Source organism: Siniperca chuatsi, linkage group LG22 (genome assembly GCF_020085105.1).
Source record: "Siniperca chuatsi isolate FFG_IHB_CAS linkage group LG22, ASM2008510v1, whole genome shotgun sequence".
In the NCBI taxonomy this organism is placed as follows: domain Eukaryota; kingdom Metazoa; phylum Chordata; class Actinopteri; order Centrarchiformes; family Sinipercidae; genus Siniperca; species Siniperca chuatsi.
In genome coordinates, this window is record NC_058063.1 from 4,708,240 (window position 1) to 4,726,515 (window position 18,276).

General features: G+C 43.8%; 1 long non-coding RNA gene, 1 other non-coding gene and 1 pseudogene across 3 annotated transcripts; all 3 read left to right on the forward strand.

Moving 5' to 3' along the window:
- Positions 1 to 1,781: 1,781 nt before the first annotated feature.
- LOC122870808 lies at positions 1,782 to 1,962 on the forward strand (annotated as a pseudogene).
- Positions 1,963 to 2,536: 574 nt separating this feature from the next.
- On the forward strand, positions 2,537 to 2,651 carry LOC122870817. The gene has a single exon (XR_006376701.1). It is a non-coding gene; the product is annotated as a U5 spliceosomal RNA (small nuclear RNA).
- Positions 2,652 to 4,034: 1,383 nt separating this feature from the next.
- On the forward strand, positions 4,035 to 15,576 carry LOC122870579. 2 transcript variants are annotated; one of them, XR_006376623.1, is made up of 8 exons: positions 4,035 to 4,314; positions 4,448 to 6,041; positions 6,283 to 6,390; positions 6,871 to 6,919; positions 7,160 to 7,220; positions 9,848 to 9,957; positions 11,719 to 11,781; positions 15,412 to 15,576. It is a non-coding gene; the product is annotated as an uncharacterized LOC122870579 (long non-coding RNA). The 2 variants fall into 2 exon arrangements; XR_006376622.1 differs by lacking the exon at positions 4,035 to 4,314 and having other exon boundaries at positions 4,350 to 6,041.
- Positions 15,577 to 18,276: the final 2,700 nt, after the last annotated feature.

Sequence of the window (18,276 nt, forward strand, 5' to 3'; positions counted from 1 at the left end):
TGGTTAATGGTTAATGGTTATAGTTAATGGCAACATTGTTTAAGCAGACCAGAGGGGTTAGGCAGGGGTGCCCAGCATCAGCTCCATTGTATGTGGTATTTATTGAAATTTTGGCATGTGCAATTAGAAAAAATGCTCATATTAGAGGCATACAGCTTCCAGGTGGTGAAACTCTGACCTTATCTCAGTTTGCAGATGACACAGTATTGTATTTAGAAAATGATTTTTGTTTACAGGAAGCTATGAATGTTATTGAAGTGTTTTCAAGTGCCTCAGGGTCTAAGATCAATAAAGGGAAATCACAAATTAAATATGTGGGAAAGTGGAAGGATAGGATCGACGCAACTCTGGGTCTCTCCGTGTGTTCGGGACCATTGATTTTATTGGGCATATCTTTTGGTAATAGGGATGATGTTGAAACTAATTGGGAGATAAGATTAGGCAAAGTGTTAACAAAACTCAATATGTGGAAATTAAGAAGGCTGTCTTTCAGTGGTAAAGTTTTAGTTATAAAATCTGACATATTGCCAACATTACTCCATATGGCATATGTCTTTCCTATGCCGCCATCAATTTGTTTTAAGCTACAAAAAGCTTTGTTTGATTTCATGTGGGGAGGGTATGAACATATTAAAAGAGAAACAATGTATCAGCCAGTTGAGAGAGGAGGTAGAGACATGCCCAACTTCAGGTTGAAGTTGAATGTGTTATTTTTTTCAAATGTTTGTACAATGATTATGTCACCTCCTCAGCATAAATGTCAGTCTTTAATGAAATTTTGGCTTGCTTGTCATTTGAGACCCTTAACTGTGCCATGGGATAATAGGTTTCCCAAAGCAGAGGTCATGCCGGGGTACTATAACAGGATAATCAGGTGGGCAAAGAAGTACAAGGAGTGTTGGGACAGATGCTTAGTCCTTAATCACAAAAAGTTGTATAAAAGGTATTGATTGCCAGATTTGACCCTAGAAATACAATTCATATTCCTACCAAAACGTGGAAGAGAACACAACATAAGCAGTTAGACAATAAATTCAAGGATTTTAATTGCCAGTGCGTCACAAGAGATTGGCGGTGAGGAACACCTTATTTAATCATAATCTGACCAGAAATAAGTTCTGTCCAAGAGAGAGATGCTTGGGAACAGAAACTGTAGAACATGTATTATTTGAGTGTCCTTTTGCACAAGAAGTTTGGAAGGAATTGGGTCAAAAGTTTGTTTTTTTGAAGGATTTGACTTGGACAAGGGTTCAGTATATGGATTTTGATTTGGAGGGAAAGAAAGTGAATAAAGTCTTGGAACTTGTGTCTATTGTGAAGGCCAAGTTATGGGAGGTAAGATGTAGTGTCATTAATGGTGCGACCAAGTGGTCAGTGCGGGGCACTGCACGAAGTACTGAAGAGGCAATGCAGAGGTGTTTCCAAAGGGAGATTAATAAGTGGGGAATTGACTCAATAAAAGACAGATGGAAAATTATTTATGGACATGTATAGATGTCAAGGGAGCTTACCTCTTTTAGCTAAATTTGTTGATCTTTTTGTTTAAGTTCAAATGTTTGTGTGATTGGGTTTGGTGATGTTTTCACATGTAGACATACTGATGTAATCCGGCATTATATCATAGTGTGAAGGAAAAGGTGGAATAGATCTCATAAGGAACTAAATGGGTTTGAGTATGGGAGTCTATCCTTATTGAATATGAAGTTGACTTGGTTGTGATGTTTGTACCATAACGTGTAATAAAGTTTCCATAAAGTTTCTTTAAGAATCAAAGAAATAATATATTTCCAAAAAAAAAAAAAAAAAAAATCTGTTCTTATCAGTTTAATATCTGATATGTCCTCTATAAGGGGACGACATATTAAATGGATTTTTAGCACCAGGAGCTGAAAACGGGGCTTGCTCCGCTCACTCCACGCATCGACCCGGTACTGCAGCGCTGCCGGGAACGGTGCACCCTTCTCCTGCCTTGTGGAAACCCAAACACGGACGCGAACAGAGAGGTTCGACGCTCCGCTCGACGCTGGACCAAAAGACTCGAGTCGGGGTGGATGGCAGTTCTTAGGGCTGGGAGTGGTGGGAAAACCCTCTGTGGACTCCCAGATGTTCCTCATGGAACCTCATTGGGCCCCCAGTCTCAAATCACTGTATCGGCCGCGACGCAGCGCAGAATCGACAGCCAGGCGAAGCCTCAGAAAATGCAGCGAGATTTGTGCTTTGGATTGGCAGACAAACTGGCAGGGGTTATTGCCCCATTGCGACCAGTATACAATACCTGTTAAATGTGCCCTGCATTTTCCCTCCCTTTCTCTCACTCGTCGCCGAGGGCTTGGCTTGCAAGAGCCTGAGTACTTCTGACGTTAAAAGCCAGGCCCTAATTTCTCCGCAATCCGATTGGATGGAGCCTGGGATAATGCGGTTAGGGGGAATGGGCGTGGCCTGGTATTTGGGACTCCATCAGCAGAGTGAGGCTTACCGCGAGGGTAGTGACTGGGGCCGCTAGGCTCACCGGCTGCTCTTGAGGCGAGGCCTGCACTTACTCGGGTTTCTCTTCATAACGTACAAGTCTTTTGCCTTTTACTAAAGACTTCCGTGGAGAGGAACGGCCACGAGTTACACCTATTTTTGGCAGGCTTTGCCGTTTGGCCAAGCCTCGCGCGTCTGTGAAAAGCAACAGAGCTGCCCTAGGCGATATCGGGGCGTGGGGCGCTTGGGAGGCGGTGCTGAGAAGCATCCATTGTTATGCGCAGCAACAAAAGGCTGCACCAGGGCAAGGGAGAAGCGTTCCAGGAGGTGGGCTCCGGAAGCGAAGCGTTAGGGCTCATCACTTCTCTGCCTTTTGGCTAAGATCAAGTGGAGCAAGAAGGGAAGGAAAGCTACAAAGAGAAGGATACACGAACAACAGAAACGACATGGCTGCAAAAGCCCATAACCAGCAGATGGTCCCAAAGGTTGGGACTGCGGTTCCAGGCAGTTTCAGATGCAGAACAAGTTCTATCAAGAGCTTACTTTTGCAAGAGTGTCATTATCGGGCAGCTACATCTGAAGGTGGAAGAAGTCTATTGTATTCAGTGGAACCAGCAGGAAAAGGCTTTTGACGTCACCCTGAGGGATGAGGATCTCTACAGAAGAGTGGTTGAAGTCTGCAGCAAAGAACCTGGGGTAAGGCCCCTGTCCTGTTACCAGGTTCTGAATCTAGACCGACCAAATTTCAGAACCATCACCGTACATATGTTCAACCCTTTTGTGACTGACCTGGCGTTAGCTGCATTTTTGGAGCAGTATGGAGAGGTTGTGTCAGCTGCTAGGTACGTGAAGGATCCAATGGGGTTTTGGACTGGAAGGCGGCAGTTCCAGGTACTGCTCAACCTTGACCCTGAAGGGCCTGGTGGACTGAAGCACCCACCTGCTTTTTTTAGCCTTGGTGGGGATCGTGGTTTTCTATACTACTCCCTGCAACCACCTTTCTGTAGGCGGTGTAGGCAGTCTGGCCACACAGAGGCAAGCTGTGCTGGAGCCAGCTATCGTCTTTGCTCACAGCGGGGCCGTGAGGCCAAAGATTGCACTGCACCTAAGGCCTGTCATGGATGTGGTGGACTGGACCACCTATATGAGAGCTGTCCTAGCCGCAGGAGAACTTTTGCGGAAGTAGCCAAAACCAGTGGTGGGCTGGAGGGAGTCAAGGAGCCAGGAAAGGGACACAAACCTGCGGGGAATGTCCCAAGGAGGCCAGCGCGGGAAGAGTCGGGCGCTGTACTTTCTGAGATTACAAAAGAGGCAGCTCTCCGGTGCAGGGAGCAGACTGGGCTGACACAGAGGACAGGGAGGCCCAGGCCCCCTCGGACAACATGGAGGGGCTTTTTCCTATGCCTATTTATGGCCCAGTTTCCCCTAAGGTGAAGCAGGGGGCACGGAGAGGCTCACAGGTGTTCGGAGCAGGGCTCCCAACTGAAAGTGGAGAGAGAGAGGAGGGGGGACACAACAAAAAGACAAGGGGGGAGGGGAAAGAGGGCCAGGCAAGAGAGGCACACAGAGCAAGGGGTAGGTGGAGGGGGGGATGGGTCAGTCCAGAGGAGTTTCGGGCGACCTGCTCCCTTTAGGGTTGGGGCTGGGTTTTGATCTTTCCCCTGGCCTGCTTATGCTGACATCCCCATCAAGTGAAGATGCATATGATGGACCCAACAGGGCATCAAGCTCGCCGAACCCAGAGCCCTTTTCCTGGGCAGAACAGATGGACAGTGAGGATCTTTACTCCCCATAGGGAGGGGAACGTAGTTTTGGAAACAAAACATTTAAATTTGAGGAATTTCAATGGTTTGTTTGAATGTTTTTTTTCTTTAAATGTGAGAGGAACGAGGGACTCTGTTAAAAGAAGGTCATTTTTGATTTTGTAGACTCTCTGCATTCCTTGTTTCCTCCATTCATTGTTTCCATTTGTTTTTTGCAGGAGGTACATCTGCGGAATAAGTTTGATGTTGGAAACTTCTCAAGGGAATGGACAAAAGGGGATTCAGTTTGGAGTGTAGGGGGGGTCCACTCTACAGAGGTTGGGATTTTGTTTGAAGTTAAAGAGATCGTGGTGGAAAATGTTTTTGTTATTGTCCAGGGGAGAATAATAGGTGCGGATATCACATGGGGGACAGCCAAGTTGAGGGTTATTGTGGTGTATGGGCCACAAACACCAGCAGGAAGGCAAGAGATGGTGGAGATAGTGGAGCCGCACCTTGCCACAGATAGGCAGGTAATTGTAGGGGGTGACTTTAATGTGGAATTAGGTAAGGGGAGGGATACCAGCGAAAAATTTATCTCCCACCTTATGGCCATACATGGCCTGGTAGATGGGGGGAGGGAGGTCAGGCCGCGGGTAGACGGTCCCACATAGCGTAACTCCCGGGGAATAGTCAGACGTCTGGATTATGTGTTTTTAGCAAAATCTTTGAGTCTGTTGGCAGGCAGGCTGATCCCTGTATTCTTTTCAGATCATGATGGACTGCTGTTTGAGGTGCACTCTTGTGTGCCAGGTTTTGGGCCTGGTTACTGGCGCCTAAATATTAGTATTCTTGAGGAAGAGTTGTTTAAACAGTATTTTCTAGTGTTTTTCAATGGCCTTCTGGGACTCAGACAAATGTGTCCTGGGGTGATAGAGTGGTGGGAGGTTGCCAAGGAGCGGATGAAGACTTTTTGTATAAATTATTGTAAAAGGAAGGTGAGGTGGGTGAAGAGGGAGGTGTTCCGCCTACAGCGCCAGTGGAAAGGAGGGTTTGGTTGGATATGGTGAAATTTAGATTCAGGGTTAGGGTTAGGTTAGAAGAAAGGGTTAACTCCCTGCAGGGAGTTATAATGCACTGGCACTAGTATTTCTTTGTATTATAAGTTCATAAAATCAACAGGTGCTACTATTTGGTTTATAAAAGATTTAAAAATCAAAAGGAAAAAATTAGGGGAAACAACAAATGAATCAGTGTCTGGGACTAAAATAACTAAGAAATGGAACAAATGACCACATAGTCTAACAGGCCAAGGGGCTCAGTTAAATCTCCTGTAACGGGGAGATTTGAGACACCACCATTGATAATTCATAAAAAGTAAGCACTCAGGTATAATTCAGGAGAGCAGCGGGGTCAGAAAAAACAAACAAAACAAAAAACAAAACAAAAACAGACTGAACAGAACTGCAGCAGGGCGGTAAGTGCTGGAAAGAAAAAAAAGTAATCTGATCAATCAAAGGGAGATGCAAGAAATTATATTAATAATATTAACATGAATAAGTGCTTCAATAGAAAAAAACATGCATGTAGTAAATCATAATGTACATAATAGAAAAAATACAAACACACAACAAAAGGATAAAACAGAATAGCCCTGTTGCAGCAATGTCTGCCTAAGGTCCTGACCATTACTCAGTTTAAAAGCTTAAAACTACAAGCCGACCCCGTATTAAAACGTGTTTTTTATTAAATTTTTTTTACATCTTCTAGGTAACAGATCTCGCTGGAACCTGACTGGAAAGAAGGGGAGAAGAGAAAGAAACTCAACCAAAGGTAAGGAGGATCAAATGCCACCCAGGTAGATAAGTATGGGAAGGTAAGTAGGTAAAGGAAAACAGGTAAGTAAAAGATGGAAACTTGGGGTTAGGGTTAGGAAAAAGGAAAAGGGGAAAGGTTAGGGTTAGGGAAAAGGAAACGGGTTAGGTAGACAGCATATCAATTTTTCACTTAAACCACTGGGATCTAACGTCTTCAGTCGAGTGATCCATTTCCTCTCTGCTCGTTTGCACTGTAGGGTGGACCAGCCGTCTCTGCCCTCCAGGCCTCTATACCTGAGATGCTCCAAACCAAACATTTTAAAGTGCCCATGAAGTAAGGTGGTGGCTCTCCCTCCCCGAATACGGTAAATATGTTGAGTTACACGTGTTTTCAAGGTTTTCCTTGTTTCACCAATGTACAGTTTATCACTGGATGAGTTAAACCAAATAGGAATCTTCTGGTGTTAATTTCTGGGGGAGCGGAGCTCCACAGCCCGAATGCCCGTTGACTATGAAGGGGGAAGGTTTAAGAAGATATTTATCAGATTGTTTAATTGGCTTATTAAATGCAGTGTGAACTAAATTGTCTTTCAAACTTCTTCTATTTGCTATGATCAAACGGTACTTTTGAAGAGGTTCCACTGTTTCCTGTGTCTGTTGGAAATTGTTTCTGATCTGGGAATTAAGGGTACTCAGGTGTTGGGAGTATGTGACCACCAATGGGATGAGTGGGAGGGTTGGTCCACCCCCTCCTCCTTTTCTTCCACTGTACTCTCCCCTGTCCCTGAAGATGTTCCTGACCTCTGCCTTAATCACCCTAAGGAACCGTTTTGTGTACCCTCTAGGATGGAGTGCCGCAAAGAGGATCTTTGTAGCGTCCTCTACATCCTGAGGGTAGGTATAAATACGGTGAAATCTGATCAGTTGTGATATTATTTGACCTCTGAAAGTATGTTTGGGATGATAGCTAGTTTTGTGAAGAAGGGCATGTCTATCAGTGTCTTTGAAATAGACTTTGATGGCTAATCTTTTAGTATGCTCCCTATAATTGCAGAAAAAGACCATCGTGTCCAGAAAGTCAACTTTCTCAAACTGTAAATTGTGTTTCAATTTGATTTTTTGAATTCCTTAAAGGATTTGACTGAACTGGTCCAGATACCAAAAATATCGTCACGGTACCGGAGATACAGCAGAGGTAAGTTTTTACATTTGAGAAAGGCGGTCCTTTCCCATTCTGCGAGGTATATATCTGCATAGGCTGGGGAATACTTCTCTTTCATGTTCTTTAACTTATTGATAAATTCATAAGTATCTTTAACATAGCTTGGATGCCGTTGTGAGATGGGATTGATATAATAGTCCACTATACGATACAATTCTGAACCACAATCACTAACAATGGGCCTGCCAACAGGTATTTTATAAGGGACGGTCTAAGTCTCTGGAGTTTTATGGATTTTGGGCAGCAAATAGAATAGGCAGGGGCGAGGAGAATCTGGCCCAAATAGGTAAAGCTTCTGTTTACTGGAAATCTGTTTATCATCATATAATTTAGAGATTATTTGCCTAACCATATGTTGGGTTTCAGATTGCAACAATTGGGTCAGAGGGACATAATAGGTGGTGTCTCCCAGTTGTCTGTACGCCTCACACAGGTAATTGAACCTATCCTGGAGCACTATTTGGCCTCCCTTGTCTGCCGGTTTGATAATTATGTCTTTCCTACTGCTCAAGGACCTTAGAGCCTGTTTTTGGGCAATGCTAATATTTAACTTGCCCGACTGTAGGGGTTTAAAGTTAGACAACAGAGCTTCATCTTTATTTATTAATACTTGCAATGACTCTGGTAAAGAGTCCAGACAAGGTTCCCAATGAGAAGGGTTAGTAAAAGGCTCACTGATGTAATTATAATTATATTGAAAGTGGTTCATTAATTTGAGTCTCCTATGGTAAGCATGGAGGTCGCTGCAGAGTTGCAGCAAATCGGGTATTCCCGGTGTCGGGATAAAGGTAAGTCCTCGTTCCAAGATATCCTGTTCTAAAGGGTCAAGATAAAGCCAGAACAAAGATTAGTAATATTAGATAAATGAAGCTGGTGATTACAGCGTTGTTCCCCCTCTACATGTTTAACTGGTCGAGCCAAAACTCTTTCAGAGCCTCTGCTGTATCTCTGGTCTCTCTATCTCTTAAATCTAAGTGGACTGATCTCAGGGAGTGCATTACTTTTTTTGCTTATTAGCCGATTCAGGCCTTGCAATAAAACTTTCTGTTCTCTTTCCAATCTGTCTGAGTAATTGATAATGGGTAGGCATTGGGAAATGTCTCCTCAGCTGTCTTCAGTAGAGCATTCAGTTGTTTAGACATGGTAAGTGGTTGTTGGCATCTCAGACAATTGTTGAGACCCAAGGAGAGGATGACCTTGCTGACAGTAGTAACAGGTTGGAGTTTCTTTAGTACCTGGTCAATGTGAGGGAACTGTGCACCAGGGAAGCTGTCAATTTGAACTTCATCACTGGTGAATGGTGGAATACGAGCCAGGTTGGAGTCTCCTATTACTAGGACAGGTTTTTCAATTTCTGATCTTCTGTTCTGTTCTCTGATGGGTTGTAGGTTCCCAGACAGAGGCAAGGCTAGACATTGAAGGTGACTGTGTTTTGGAAAGTTTTGTGGAGGACTCAGATTGGGGGGTGCTGTTTTTGTTGCTGCTGCTTTGAGCTGTTATAGCTTTAGCAGTGTTCCCCATCATCACATGTCCACCATGTTCCTTTTGTTCGTTGGTTTGAGAAGTCACCTGTTTCGGTTTGCTATTGACCTTAGGACAAGTCTGGAAATCCTCTGAACGGTCACCCGTCATCCCAGGGTCCTGATGGGAAGATGTGGGAACAGAAGGAGGTGATTGGGTGAGTAAAGGAGAAAGTGAGTCAGACATTTCCACTGCCACGTTACTGAAATGGACCCTTGTAGTATCACTAAAATCTCTCTGATGTGTGCTTCCCTCTATATCCGTCACTACTGTCTTGGTCAGGACTTGGAGGGGCCTTGACAGTCCTAGGGGATGAGGTAGAAGAAGGAGGAGAGGGTGAAATCTGATGGGAATGTAACTCACGCCTCTCTGTGTCTGGCCTCTTAGAGGCTGTGGTAAGAGAGCTTTCACTGTCTCCTCCCTCGTCTTGTGAAGGAATGATAGAGAGATTGTGTACTGTTAAGGGAGTGTGATGGAGTTCTACTGTAATCTCCCTAGATGTGGGATGAGCTACAGGAGTCTGCTTAGCTTGAGGCAAAGGAGGCTCAACTGTTATGCTCTCTGGCTGTTCTATTGTGGGTTTTTGAACCGTCTGTTGAGAAAGAGCTGAAGGTGGAAGAGTTGGGAACTCGTCAGGTGGCAACTCCTTGGGTAAGCGGCTACGCGGTGGCTTACCCAGAAGGGTCATATTCCTCAGAGTTTCTATAGAGGAAGTTGTAAGTTTACGTCTGTATCTAGCCCTGGCCCACTTGATGGCTCTACTGAAAGCCTCCTCCTGAAATGGACCCAGACTGTCAAGAATGGATGCAATGACTTGATTGTAATGGTCCCTTAGAATTGCTAAATTGTTATCCATCCATTGTGCTGTGTTCAGTTTGACCCTCTCCTCAGTGACACCATTAGGTGAAGCAGGTTTAATGATAAGAACAGTTTGTTTACTTTTCTCATCATCCCCACTGGGAAAAAGTCATCCCGAACACAGTTAACCAGGATCTCAGAGTGATGGATAGCCTGCGGTAATTTAAAATAATTTTTGGTCTGATCTACTACTGGTTGCGTCACTATGGTTTCCTGTGTAGGTCTCACGGAGGAGGAGGGGGGGGCCCTTTTCCCACTCACCCAGGTTCTGTGTGGTCAACACCGTAAACCGGTTCTGGAGTGGCAGAGTCATGGTGTCATAAAAAAGCAGGTAGGTTCTTTAACAGACTACAGAGGAAAGAGAACTATGTTAAACAGGTAAGTTTTGATTAAAATGGGGTAAAACATTGAAAAAAAACCAAAATGTAATAATTAAAAATTAAAATTTAAAAATAGATAAAAAATTAATTTAAAATATTAAAAAAACAAATATAAACAACCTATGAATGATAAGAAATCTAAGAGTATAAGGTAAAAAGGTAAAAATAAACAGTTAATTGTTTAAGCCATAAAAAATCCAAATAATCAAAGAAAAAAGGAGGCGATTTGACTCACTGGGATTTCTAAACTTGTCCTGACATCTGGTGGTCTGTTACCAGAACTGCACCTTTTTAAACCACCAACTGAGAGAAGGTGTGTTAAAACAGCTTTCAGTGTCCAAACAAACTTTTAAACAAAAAAAGAGGGAAGGAGGGGGAAAAAAATGAAAATGATGGGATGGGCTTGGATGGGCTTTGCTGGCGAGTGGAGCAGTGTCATAGACATTAAAATTCCTGGTAGAATTTCTGGAGAATATTTCTCCAGGCCGTTGTGAAGTCTTCTGTGTGCACACACTCTTATGTTGGAAACCAGCTCACCATTTGCAGTTGTAGGAGCCTGATACTTGTGTGGTCACAGTCGTGATAGTAGCAGGCTGTAGCAGGCTTGAGTAGGCCTGATGCTCCTCATGGGCTTTGTTGTGTTGGTGGTTTCCAGTCCATTGTTCACTGATAAGTTTTCCTATTTTACTCAAATAAAAAGACAAGTGCTGCAAAAAAACAATAAAAACTGAGTCCTCCTGATTAAAATGGAATTTAACAATAAACAAATACTGTTTATAAGAAAAAACTGAGAAGAAAGAGTTGTCTTAACGTTTCGCCAAACGGCTTCATCAGAAGATGGGAGACAAAGGAAAGGCAGCAAACTTATAGCCTTACCCCACACAGGTGTGAGCTTAAGTGTCTCCAGCTGATAGGCTAATGGGGTGCACAAGCCCCTGGTAGGGTGTGGCATTATCCTTGTAAAGTACCCACCCTCAAGTGTGTTTGTTTGTGTTGTGGGGGAGGGGCACAAGGTTGCTGCTAAAGGAAAGGAGGTAGGAAATTAATTAAAAAAACATAACCTAATAAAATATTAAAATTATTAAGAGTATTAAAACTTCTTAAAAAGCAAGAAAAATAAAATAAAACAATAGTCTCATGAGTAACAATTCTAACCAAAGTAGTTCCAATATTTGTTGAAGGAAGAGTAGTTGATTACTAGGCTCGGGCGAGGTTAGGTGAAGAAAGGGTTAACTCCCTGCAGGGAGTTATAATGCACTGGCACTAGTATTTCTTTGTATTATAAGTTCATAAAATCAACAGGTGCTACTATTTGGTTTATAAAAGATTTAAAAATCAAAAGGAAAAAATTAGGGGAACCAACAAATTAATCAGTGTCTGGGACTAAAATAAGAAATCGAACAAATGACCACATAGTCTAAAAAGGTAAGTGCTGATAAATCAAAGGGAGATGCAAGAAATTATATTAATTATATTAACATGAATAAGTGCCTCAATAGAAAAAAAACATGCATGTAGGAAATCATAATGTACATAATAGAAAAAATACACAAACACACAACAAAAGGATAAAACAGAATAGCCCTGTTGCAGCAATGTCTGCCTAAGGTCCTGACCAATACTCAGTTTAAAAGCTTAAAACTACAAGCCGACCCCGTGTTAAAATATGTGTTTTTTATTAAATTTTTATTTTTATTTATTAAATCTTCTAGGTAACAGATCTCGCTGGAACCTGACTGGAAAGAAGGGGAGAAGAGAAAGAAACTCAACCAAAGGTAAGGAGGATCAAATGGTCACCCAGGTTAGGGTTAGGGGGTTAGGGTAGGGAATTGAACCATGGCACCACAGAGTGGCACCAGGAAGTGCACGGTCCATGGACTGACTCCCAATCGGGAGTGCGGGCCCGTCTCCCCCTGAAAAATTGGGCTCTCTCGTCCCCACACAGAAAGAGACAGACACATCATCTCATCCCGTTAAGGACTGGGTTTTCAAAATTGACTCTATTATCCAGAGGAATTGTTGTTAATGGTTCCAGCCTTTGTAGCTACGTTTCGAGACTGTTTGCTCTTCGTCAGGCTAAGGCGGAACAATGTAGGGCCTACTTGGGCCTCCTATCCATCTTACAGCGGGGCCTGTCTGGGCCTATACCAGTGATGTGCCAAAATGGGGCTCCCGTTTGGAGTTGTCCCCTGGCAAAGACAGAGCCGGACTGGGACATCTGCCTGTTACTAAGCGGGGCACTTCTAATCCCCAACTTAGCCTCTCACCATTTTGTTCTTTCTGTACTTTAGTTTAAGTTACAACATTTTATTTCCTTATCTTAGGTTTGTTTTCCCCTCTTTTAGGTTTACTTTTTATTTCCATATCTTAGGTTTGTTTTTCCTTCTCTTAGGTTTTCGTTTAGTCCTCTGTTATATTTTGTTTTATTTGTACTTTCTTTTAAATTATCGTAGAAAAGGTTTCAGTCGTAGTCATCTGGACACTTTTTTCAGAATCAAGACGTTTCGGCTCCCATCCGGAAGTCATTCTCAATTGTGAAAAAATGGGAAAATTACACAAATAAATAGGAGGGAAGTCACAAATGTCACATGGCCCACAAATTGACAGGAAGCAATCTACAAATATTCAAAACCCGTTTTACACAGTAAGTTATACATATTTGTAAATCACTCTGTATTTTTGTCGATATGACTTTACAAAACACAAATAAAAAAATACATGTTTGTGGATAGGGATATATTTGTGTATTATGGTACACATTTGTGGATTTTTTCTACAGATCGCTGCGGTACAAATTGGACAAAAATCCATAAATGTGCAAAACCCATTTTCTGTGTGAAAATGGATCCAGAGTCTTAAGGGACTTATTTGGGCAGCCTGATAATAAGGAATTGCAATAATCCAGCCTAGAAGTAACAAATGCATGGACTAGTTTTTTGGCATCCTTTCGTGACAGGATGTGTCTGATTTTTGCAATGTTACGTAGGTGAAAGAAGGCAGTCCTTGAAGTTTGTTTCATGTGGGAGTCAAAGGATAAATCCTGATCAAAGATAACTCTGAGGTTCCTTGCAGTGTTGCTGGAGGCCAGGGCAATGCCATCTTGAGTGACTATATCTTAATAATGTGTGTCAGAGGTGTACAATAACTTCAGTTTTGTCAGAGTTTAACATCAGAAAATTGCAGGCCATCCAGGTTTGTATTTAAGTTTAGCTAACTGATTAGATTCACCTGGCTTGATCGATACATATAATTGGATATCATCCGCATGATGAACAATGAAAGTTTATGGAGTGTTTCCTAATAATATTGCCAAGAGGTAGCATATATAAGGTGAATAGAATTGATCCAAGCACAGAATCTTGTGGAACTCTGACTCTGACTAACTTTGCCGTGCATGGAGGACTCACCGTTAACATGTACAAACTGAGATCGATCTGATAGATAGGAGAGGCAGCACTAAAATCTAACAAGATGGGGTCTAAGAGACAGGTTAATGGCTTAGATGAAGAACCGTTGAAGTTAGCTGAAGAAGGACGATAGGAGAAAAGCAGTCTAAATATATATCAGGTTTTACAGCTGTTTCCAAGGTTCCTGTGTTTGATGATAAATCTGTACCGTTGAGGGCATGGGGCGTGATGAATTCTTTATCTAATAGTTAAAATTTTATCATTAAAGAAACTCATGAAGTCATTACTACTGAGGGCTATAGGAGGAATACATAGCTCAATAGAGCTGTGACTCTCTGTCAGCCTGGCTAAAGTGCTCACAAGAAACCTGGGGTTGTTTTTATTTTCCTCTATTAATGATGAGTAGTAAGCTGCTCTGCCATTACGGAGAGCTTTCCTATATGTTTTAAGACTATCTTGCAAAGCTAAACGAGATTTTTCCAAACTGTTAGAACGCCATTTACTTTCAAGTTTTCACAATGTTTGCTTTAATTTGTGGGTTTGGGGGTTATACCATGGTGCTAACCTTCTTTGTTTTATTATCTTCTTTTTAAAAGGGGCGATAGAATCGAGTGTCGTTCGCAGTGAGCCTGCAGCACTATCAACAAGATGGTCAATTTGGGAGTGGCTGAAATTAGCATAGGAGTCCTCTGTTATATTGAGACATAGCATTGAATTAAATGCAGATGGGATCGCTTCCTTAAATTTAGCTACAGCACTATCAGATAGACATCTAGAGTAGGAGTTTTTGCCTAATGGCGTGTAGTCCAGTAATAGTAGTTCAAAAGTTATTAAACAATTGTCCAATAATGAAGGATTCTGTGGAAAGACTATTGAATCTTCAATTTCAATGCCATGTACCAGAACAAGGTCGAGGGTGTGGTTAAATCAGTAAGTGGGTTTATGTAAACTCTGACAAAAGCCAATCAAATCTAATAATGAGAAAAATGCAGTACTAAGGCTATCATTTTCAACGTCCACATGAATATTGAAATCACCTACCATAATTACTTTATCTGTTTTAAGGACTAAACTTGATAAAAACTCTGAGAATTCAGATAAAAATTCAGAATAAGGACCACGGTACACTATAACAAATAGAATTGTCGTGTTTTCCAGGTTGGGTGTGAAAGACTAAGAACAAGGCTTTCAAATGAGTTATAATTTAGTTTAGGTCTAGGGTTAATTAATAGGCTTGAGTCGAAGATGGCTGCAACTTCATCTCTTTGGCCGGTGCCTCGAGGAATGTATGTATTAATATGACTGGGCGGAGTGGATTCATTTAGGCTAACATATTGTTGATGACCCAGCCAGGTTTCAGTAAGACAAAATAAGTCAATATGATACTCTGATATTTTCACACATTCAGATATGGTGATACGCAGCTACAATATTATTGACCCTATGTTCATTCCATTTAGTTACAGTGCGTAACTAAAGTTCAATTTTGTATAGGCATCACCCTCTAAGGCTATCGCTAGTGGGACAAAGTTAGCAACTAGCCTACCTGGTGAAGAAAGTTGAGCATTAAGCAGGTATAGCCAGATATTTTTGAGTTGTTGACAGGACTAAAGGAAAGTAAATATTAGACTTACATTTGTCAGTTGGCCAGAGACACGACTCCAAATGAATGCTGATGTTGCACTGCGTCTGCTAGATGTGACAACAGACAAAATTCTTAAAGGTTTTTTCAACAGTTTTACATGTTGTTGTCAATAGTAATATCATAATGCAGCAGCTTTAATGCTTGTGTGTGCGCATGCGCCAACGTGCATGCTGCCTGTTGTTGTTGCTCCGTCTCCTCGTCTTACTTTTTCCAACTTTTAGCTTTCCTTTTTTTTTATAACTTGAGTAACTTTTGTATAAGTGTAATTTAAACTACGCTCTTTATGAAAATGAGAGTAGAGTGTTTTGGTATTTTTTTTTGCCATGAAACTTCTTCTCCTGCTACTCGGTCAGGGCACCGCTGTAGAACAGCTATTTGGCCACATTGTTTAAACCAGGGGACAGCTGATCACACACAAGCCGAGCGGCATGGCGCCCAGGGCAACCGATGTCCCCACTGAGATCTGGAGGCGGACACACTGAGGATGCAGAGGTGGAACAAAGCGGCAAGGAACGGGAGAGGGGTCCAGACATAAGAACAAGAGATTTAAGCCGTGTCTGCCTTCTCTCATCATGGGCAACGTGAGATCACTGGTGAATAAAATGGACGAGCTAACGCCGTTAGCCTGGAGTCAGACAGAGTTCCGTGAGTGTAGTTTGATATGCTTCTCAGAGACATGGCTACACCAGGATATCCTGGATCGTAACGTTTCCATCGACGGCTTTCAGACTGTTCGGGCCAACAGGGATCACACCGAGAGCGGTAAGCAGAAAGGCGGCAGGCTTGCTGTTCTGGTCAACAACAGATGGTGTAACTCTGGTCATGTTACTATCAAGCAGAGTATCTGTAGCCCGGACATTGAACTGTTAGCTGTGGGACTCCAGCCATATTATCTGCCACGTGAATTCTCACATGCCATTGTTGTGGCTGTTTACATTCACACCACCATAGCACAACTCCAGACTCAACACCAAGTGCACTCATATTAATCTCGGGTGACTTCAACCATGTCAGTGTTTCAACAACACCACAAACCCTGCTATGTGCCTCTGTTAAAAGGCAGCCTGTGAGCACAAGGACATTGAGGAGATGGTCAGAGGAGGATGGTCAGAGACACTTCAGGGATGTTTTGAGGTGACAAACTGGGATGCACTCTGTGAACCTCATGGAGAGGACATTGACGGGCTTACTGAGTGCATCACTGGCTTCATTAACTTTTGTGTGGACTGAAATGTCCCAACTAAGACGGTCCATTGTTATTCAAATAACAAACCGTGGGTAACAAAGGACATCAAAGACATCCTGAATGCCAAGAGGAGGGCCTTTACCGATGGTAATAGGGAGGAGGTGAGGGCAATCCAGGCTGACCTGAAGGTGAGGATCAGGGAGGCCAAGGAGAAGTACTGGAGGAAGCTGGAGTGGAAACTCCAGCAGAACAACATGAGAGAGGTCTGGAGCGGCATGAAGAGCATCACTGGCTTCAGACCGACTGGCAGCAGAGGAGTTGAAGGCAGCTTGGACAGGGCCAATGAAATTAATCTGTCAGATTAGACACACCGGCTCCTGCTCATCCCCCCTCTAACTCAACTGCTGTCTGCCCTCAGACTCCTCTGAGTCCACTGCTCCCCCCTTCTCCATCTTCCTAGGAGAGTCCTACTCCCTCCTCAACTGGCTCTCAGGCTAACGCCCCTCTCCAGACTGACGACTCCCCCCTCCCCCGCCTGTAACCTCTGCTGTGTGCCTGACTGCTGACCAGGTGAGAGGACAGCTGATGAAACTCCACTCAAACAAGGCTGAATGCCCCGATGGCATTTTCCCTGGGGTGCTAAAGGCCTGTGCCCCCCAGCTATGTGGAGTCCTTCACCATGTCTTCAACCTGATCCTGAGTCTTCAAAGCGTCCCTGTTCTGTGGAAGACATCTTGCCTCGTTCCTGTGCTGAAGACGCCACGTCCCAGTGGCTCCAAGGACTACAGACTGGTGGCACTGACCTCCCACATAATGAAGACCCTGATTGCTGGAACAGCTGCGGCCCATGGTCAGACCCCTCGTGGACCCTGTTCAGTTCGCCTACCAAGGCTGTAATTTAAACTACGCTCTTTACGATAATGAGAGTAGAGTGTTTTGGTGGGGGCATTTCGCCGTGAAACTTCTTCTCCTGCTACTCGGTCAGGGCACTACTGCTGAACAGCTGTTTGGCCGCATTGCTTACACCAGGGAACAGCTGATCACACTGAAGCCAAGCAGCATGGCGCCCAGGACAACCGATGTCCCCACTGAGATCTGGAGAAGTCAAAAAACATCTCAACTCCCAGTCAGCCTCGGCTGGGAGTTGAGGACGCCATCATCTTCCTGCTTAACTGCATCTACACCCACCTGGACAAGCCGGCAAGCACAGTGAGGATCATGTTTTTTGACTTCTCCAGTGCTTTCAACACCACCTGGCCAGCCCTGCTGGGTGAGCAGCTGGCAGCGATGCAGGTGGAGCCCCACTTGTGTCCTGGATTGTTGACTACCTGACAGGCAGACCACAGCATGTGCGTCTGCAGCACTGTGTGTCAGACAGCGTGGTCAGCAATACTGGGGCCCCACAGGGGACTGTCCTCTTTCCCTTCCTCTTCACCATCTACACCACAGACTTCAGCTACCACACAGAGTCCTGCCACCTCCAGAAGTTTTCTGATGACTCTGCTGTGGTGGGATGTAAAGTGGTGGTGATGAGACTGAGTACAGGGCTGTGGTGGGGAACTTTGTCTCATGGTGTGAGCAGAACCATCTGCAGCTCAATGTAACAAAGTCGAAGGAGCTGGTTGTAGATCTACGAAGGGCCAAGGCACCAGTGACCCCGGTTTCCATCCAGGGGGTCATTGTGGACATTGTACATGATTACAAGTACCTGGGAGTACACATGGACAATAAACTGGACTTGGCTAAGAACACTCAAGCGCTTTACAGGAAGGGCCAGAGCCGCCTCTATTTTCTCAGGAGGCTGAGGTCCTTCAACATCTGCCGGACAATGCTGAGGATGTTTTATGAGTCTGTGGTGGCCAGTGCTATCTGTATGCTGTTGCATGCTGGGGCAGCAGGCTGAGGGTAGCGGACGCTAACAGGCTCAACAAACTGATCCGTAAGGCCAGTGACATTGTGGGGGTGGAGCTGGACTCTCTGGCGGTGGTGTCAGAGAGGAGGATGCTGGCCAAACTACATGCCATCTTGGACA